The 6,619-nt window shown below is 49.6% G+C and overlaps 1 long non-coding RNA gene across 1 annotated transcript; it reads left to right on the forward strand.

The window, feature by feature from the left end:
• The first annotated feature begins 98 nt into the window (after positions 1 to 98).
• Positions 99 to 6,395, forward strand: LOC140399320 (uncharacterized). The gene is made up of 2 exons (XR_011937678.1): positions 99 to 3,970; positions 4,068 to 6,395. It is a non-coding gene; the product is annotated as an uncharacterized lncRNA (long non-coding RNA).
• The last annotated feature ends 224 nt before the right edge of the window (positions 6,396 to 6,619 follow it).

Below are 6,619 nucleotides of genomic sequence, written 5' to 3' on the forward strand. Positions count from 1 at the left end.
CTGATTGGTCCGGAGCTGGGAGCCGGTTGGGAGGAAAGCCGGGAGTGGATCTAGCGGCTGCGAGGATCCGGAGCGGGAGATTGGGGCAGCTTCACGGAATCCGAGTCCATTCCGCCCGTCCAGCCTGCTGCAGCCCCCTGACAGCGGGGCGCCCACTCCCCCTCCGCCCCTAACCCGGGCAGGCCGTGGACATGGGGTAGACCGTTTAGGACAGAGATGAGAAATTCCTTCTCCCGGAGAATGGTCGGCCGGTGGAACGAAATGAAAATGAAATGAAAATCGCTTATTGTCACAAGTCGGCTTCAAATGAAGTTACTGTGAAAAGCCCCTAGTCGCCACATTCCGGCGCCTGTTCGGGGAGGCTGGTACAGGAATTGAACTCACGCTGCTGGCCTGCCTTGGTCTGCTTTCAAAGCCAGCGATTTAGCCCTGCGCTGAACAGCCCGTTACCACAGGACATTGAGGCCAAAACATTGCATGTTAGCAAGAAATGAAAATCGCTTATTAGAACATAACAACGCAGTACAGGCCCTTCGGCCCTCGATGTTGCACCGACCTGTGAAACCACTCTAAAGCCCATCTACACTATTCCCTTATCGTCCATATATCTATCCAATGACCATTTGAATGCCCCTAGTGTTGGCGAGTCCACTACTGTTGCAGGCAGGGCATTCCACGCCCTTACTACTCTCTGAGTAAAGAACCTACCTCTGACATCTGTCTTATATCTATCTCCCCTCAATTTAAAGCTATGTCCCCTCGTGCTAGACATCACCATCCGAGGAAAAAGACTCTCACTGTCCACCCTATCCAATCCTCTGATCATCTTGTATGCCTCAATTAAGTCACCTCTTAACCTTCTCTCTAACGAAAACAGCCTCAAGTCCCTCAGCCTTTCCTCATAAGATCTTCCCTCCATACCAGGCAACATTCTGGTAAATCTCCTCTGCACCCTTTCCAATGCTTCCACATCCTTCCTATAATGCGGTGACCAGAATTGCACGCAATACTCTAAATGCGGCCGCACCAGAGTTTTGTACAGCTGCAACATGTCCTCATGGCTCCAAAACTCAATCCCTCTACCAATAAAAGCTAACACACCGTACGCCTTCTTACAACCCTCTCAACCTGGGTGACAACTTTCAGGGATCTATGTACATGGACACCGAGATCTCTCTGCTCTTCCACACTGCCAAGAATCTTACCATTAGCCCAGTACTCTGTCTTCCTGTTATTCCTTCCAAAATGAATCACCTCACACTTTTCTGCATTAAACTCCATTTGCCACCTCTCAGCCCAGCGCTGCAGCTTATCTATGTCCCTCTGTAACTTGTAACATCCTTCCGCACTGTCCACAACTCCACAAGTAGGCTTGAACCGTGCTGAAGCAGTTAGATGTAGCACTTGGGGTGAAGGGGATAAAAGGATATGGGGGGGAAAGCGGGATTAGGCTATTAAGTTGGACAATCTGCCATGTCCATAATGAATGGCGGAGCGGACCCTAATGGCCTCTTCTTGCTCCCTCCTATTCTCTTATGTTTCTAAACCGGAGCACCCAGAGGAAACCCTTCGCAGATATTCACAGAAAGGGGAGGAAGAGCTAAAACCGGGAACTGTAGACCAGTGAGCCCAACGTCGGTAGTAGGGAAGTTGCTGGAGTCCATCATCAAGGATTTCACAGCACAGCACTTGGAAAGCTGTGGTGTAATCGGACAAAGCCAGCAAGGGAAATCATGCTCGACAAATCTACTAGAATTCTTTGAAGATGTAACTAGAAGAGTTGACCAGGGAGAACTGGTGGATGTGGTTTATTTAGACTTTCAGAAGGCTTTGACAAGGCCTCACATAGCAGATTACAATGTAAAGTTAAAGTGCATGGGATTGCGGCTAGTGTCTTGAGATGGAGAGAAAGCTGGTTAGCAAACATGAAGCAAAAACTTAGAACAAATGGGTCTTTTTCTGATTGGCAGGCAGTGACTAGCAGTCTGTGCTAGGACCCCAACTATTCACATGAAATATTAATGATTTGGATGAGGGAACTAAATGTAGTATCTTCAAATTTGTAAATTATGCAAAGTTGGGTGAGAATGAACTGTGAAATGAAATGAAAATCACTTATTGTCACAAGTAGGCTTCAAATGAAGTTACTGTGAAAAGCCCCTAGTCGCCACATTCCGGCGCCTGTTCAGGGAGGCTGGTACGGGAATTGAACCGTGCTGCTGGCCTGCCTTGGTCTGTTTTAAAAGCCAGCTCTTTAGCCCTGTGCTAAACCAGAGGAGGATATAGAGATGCTTCAGTGGGATTTGGACAGGCTGAGTGAGGGGGCATATGCAAGGAAAAAAATAAGTTTCCGATGGTGGGGGAGTCCAGAACCAGGGGTCAACATTTGAGGATAAGGGGTAAATCTTTTAGGACTGAGGTGAGGAGAAATTTCTTCACCCAGAGAGCGGTGAATCTGTAGAATTCACTACCACAGGAAGTAGTTGAGGCCAAAATGTTGTGTAATTTCAAGAAGGAATTAGATATAGCTCTTGGGGCTAAAGGTGTGTGGGGGGGAAGGTGGGATCAAGGTACTGAACTCGATCAGCCATGGTACAAAAATACAAAACAAAAATTTTGTTTGAATGTACTTCTATTTAAAATAGAATGAGCCCGTAATTAAAGCTGGGAGCTAAACCTACAGGTAGCTGAGCTCCGAGGGATCCTGCCAGCTTTGTCTAAATTAAATAGCAAACACTGGAGCTACTCAGCAGGTCAGGCAGCATAATAAAGTGGATTGTTGACTAATGACAGCGATCAGTCTCTACTAAGAGTCTACAACAGACCCAGAAATGTGACGCGGGACCCCCCCCCCCCCAGTACAATTGGGAGAGCTGTAGGAACAATAGAACATAGAACATAGGAAAATACAGCACAGAACAGGCCCTTCGGCCCACGATGTTGTGCCGAACTTTTGTCCTAGATTAAGAACAAATTAATCTACACCCCATCATTCTACCGTAATCCATGTACCTATCCAATAGCCGCTTGAAGGTCCCTAATATTTCCAACTCAACTACTTCCACAGATTCCTGAAGCATTTTACTTGATCCAAAGTCACTTGATCCTCCTGAGCCACGCTACACCCACCACACATGGGGCAGGATTCTCCCTTCCTGAGACTAAGTGTTGACGCTGGGGCAGGATTTGTGGAGTTCCACAACATTAAAACCGGTGCTGTACCTGGACCAATTCAGCGACTGTTAAAGGGGCTAGCAGCGGCGCCACGTGGAACACAATCGATAGCAATGTGAAACGGTGCCGGATTCGCGATTGACACTCAGGAGGCTGACAAGCTGCAGCTGCATATACACACTGCACCCACACACTCATCCCAGCCAACAAGGTGGCAGCAAGGAGAGTGGCCTCATGATTCACCGACACTGAGCTTGAGATCCTTGTGGACGCTGTGGAGGAGAGGCGGGCTGCCCTGTACCCCGGCCTGGGATGGAGGCTGCCAGCTGCCGCCATGCCTGGGCGCAAGTGGCAGAGGCGGTCGGCACCGTGAGCAACACCAGCTGGACCGGCCAACAAAGCTGTAAAAAGACTACACAACCTCCTCAGGATGGCCAGAGTGAATAGGCAGCACTGTGCCCCTGGCACCAATGCCTGTCCCACCCACACACCCGTAACCCTACCCCCCACTAACCTGGACGGCGTCCGAATTGCCACCCTGCAACACATGCTGGCCGCCCTGGTCTGTATGTGTCGGAGTGTCTAAACCACCCCCTCCCCTCCCACCCGAGAAGGCTGCTGAGAACCACAGGGAGCGGGGGAAGGCTGGAGGAGGACCACCGGACCTGCAGCCCCTTATCACAGCAGAGCAGTGGGCCCTGGACGTGGTCAGCAGGCCCGAGGGAAGGGCAGTCGCCGGGGTGGAGATCGGCCTCCGACGAGTGAGACCCCGCTGAGATGCAGTTCCCCCTGACATGTGCGTCAATACCCCCCCCCGCCCTCCCCCTCAACACCACCCTCACCCTCACACCACACCCCCGGCCCGCAGTCTCATCATGCGTCTTGTCTTGCAGGGTCTGCTGGTGATGAGCTGATCCTCCCCTGCCCACAGCCTGAACACCCCCGTTTGCTGAGTAGCAACGATGATAGAGACACAGAGGGGGTCCTATATTCCCAAAATCCAGGACACCCCGGAGCTCGAGTCTGATGGTGACACCGATTTCCCGTTCCAGCTGTCTCCAACGCACTCCACCATCCCAGAGACACTCACCTCGGTTGGGCACTTTAGTGAAGAGGCTCCTGACACACTCTGGTGCTCTCCACACAAATGCTCCGGTGCAGCAGTTGGAGGTAGGAACTCCCGAGGGGGATGGATGGTCGTAGGGCAGGCCGACCCCAGGGACTTGCTGCCGTCCAGACGGGATTCGGGCTTCTGGAACGGACAGTCCCATCGATCGTGGAGATGCAACCGCAGAGCCAGGGACGAAACCGATTCTCTGTCCGATCGCATTTCCCGATTCCTGTGTTAGCCGATGGAGAATCCCGCCCAGCATGTTTTGAATTACTCCAAATACAGCCCAAAATATTATCTGAATGAAATGTGCAATATCAAACTAGAGATCCCAGTACTGGCCCCAGTGGTAGCATCCTCTCAGTCTGTTAGTGATAATCTGTCACTGCTAATCCCGATACCTTTACTCTCTGGAGTCTTATCAGTCAACCATTATATATGCCTATCAAACTGATTGGCAAAGAATGTCAGACAGAATTATAACAGTAATTCACTGCATCTACTTTCCCTTGTGTTCATGTCGCCATATCACTGTAAGGTCTCGATGTACGACTGTTGTCAGTAGTAATATTCACAGGCCAGGTTAGCAGTTGATTGCTCGCAATGAGGGACGCATAGAAACGCTCTCCCAAATTAGTTTAACCCAAAAGTAGTAAAAACCCATTCCCGGGCCATTGTCTGAACCAGATGATTCACAACCCAGATGCCCTATTTAACTCTCAGCTCAGCTTCTGACTGCCTGAATTCACTCCACGAACAAAGACCTCTACTGGAGCGTGGCTGATTCACCCCCCCCCCTTCAGATTCCTGCTCTAACTCCAGTGGGAAATTGGCGGGGAGCGTGTATGGAATGTCAGGGCATTGTGCGCTTGTTGCATTTTTAAAGATCAATGATGTGGTATAAACGTTATTTTAACAATTGTAAATATTAGTCCATCATCCATATTATATCTTTAATTGAAAGCGATTTACATGCATTGTGCCGTTACCATGTCGTAAACGTATTCAAGGCACTAAGTCTTACATATTTGAAAAACACAGCATTTAAATATTTGGTCACAGCATTGTTTATGGTTAAATGCCTTTTTTCTTGTCAGATGCATATTGCCATTGAACATCAAAACGCATGGCAAACCGTCATGAAACTGGCCTGGGGACTGTACCGACAGATTTAAAAGGGTCCTCAGAAGAATATGGGGGGGGTCTTATAGAAACATATAAAATTATGAAGGAAATAGGATAGAAGCAGGGAGGCTGTTTCCACTGACGGGTGAAACTAGAACTAGGGGGCATAGCATCAAAACAAGGGGGAGCAGATTTAGGACTGAGTTGAGGAGGAACTTCTTCACCCAAAGGGTTGTAAATCTGGAAGTCCCTGCCCAGTGAAGCAGTTGAGGCAACCTCGCTGAATGTTTACAGATCACAACAACTCACTTGTAAAAAAAAATTCTGTCTCCTCCTCGGATCTTTTGCTAAATATTTTCAAGCTTTGTCCTCTGATTACGGATTCTCCGATTAGTGGCAGCAGGAATAAAATCTGGGCCTGTAATCGCAGTAAGAGAGTTACGAGTTATGGGATACAGGCAGAAAGTGGTAATACGGTCACTTACATCAGCCGTGATCTTATTGAACGGCGGGTGGGGTAACAGGCTTGATGGGCAGAATGGCCTACTCCTCATTTCTTTTGATCTTGTGATTCCAACACCGGGAACTACTCCCCTGCTCTTCAAAATAGCGGCCGTGGAATCTTTTATATCCGCCGAAGAGGTCTCTCGGTTTAATATTCCATCTGAAAGGTGAAGTACCCCCTCAGTGCGGGCTCTGGGATTGTCAGCCTGAATTATCTGCCCATGTCTTGGAAGTGGGGTTCGAACCTACCACCTTCCGACTTGGGCAAGAACCACATCTGATCAGCCCACTACATCGATATTCGACCATGGGCGAGTGCTGTAACGAGCTGGAGCAGCCCTTCCCGTCGCCACGTGTTCCACACACAAGGCAAAGGATGTTGGAACCAGGAGCCTGGTGAAATTGGGGACGATTGTGTTCAGAGCAATGAATCCGGGAAGTTAGAAATGTTCAGCCGCACAAGCAAGAATGTGTCATCAAATACCGTGAATCCCCCCACCCCCACCGTCCCCCTCCTCTGCAAATTCAGCGATCCCGAACTCAAGGCTTTCAGGTCGCTGTTACCAGGCGCACGACATCTCGGATGCAGCATCGCTGTTCCGGCGGGTCCGCACTGGAGACCATCCCACCTCTGACCTCGTGTCATCCGTGTACATGGACTTTGGCCAGCGGCTGTAGCGCTTGCTGGATTGTTTGTTATTCCAA

Source organism: Scyliorhinus torazame, chromosome 22 (genome assembly GCF_047496885.1).
Source record: "Scyliorhinus torazame isolate Kashiwa2021f chromosome 22, sScyTor2.1, whole genome shotgun sequence".
Taxonomy (NCBI): domain Eukaryota; kingdom Metazoa; phylum Chordata; class Chondrichthyes; order Carcharhiniformes; family Scyliorhinidae; genus Scyliorhinus; species Scyliorhinus torazame.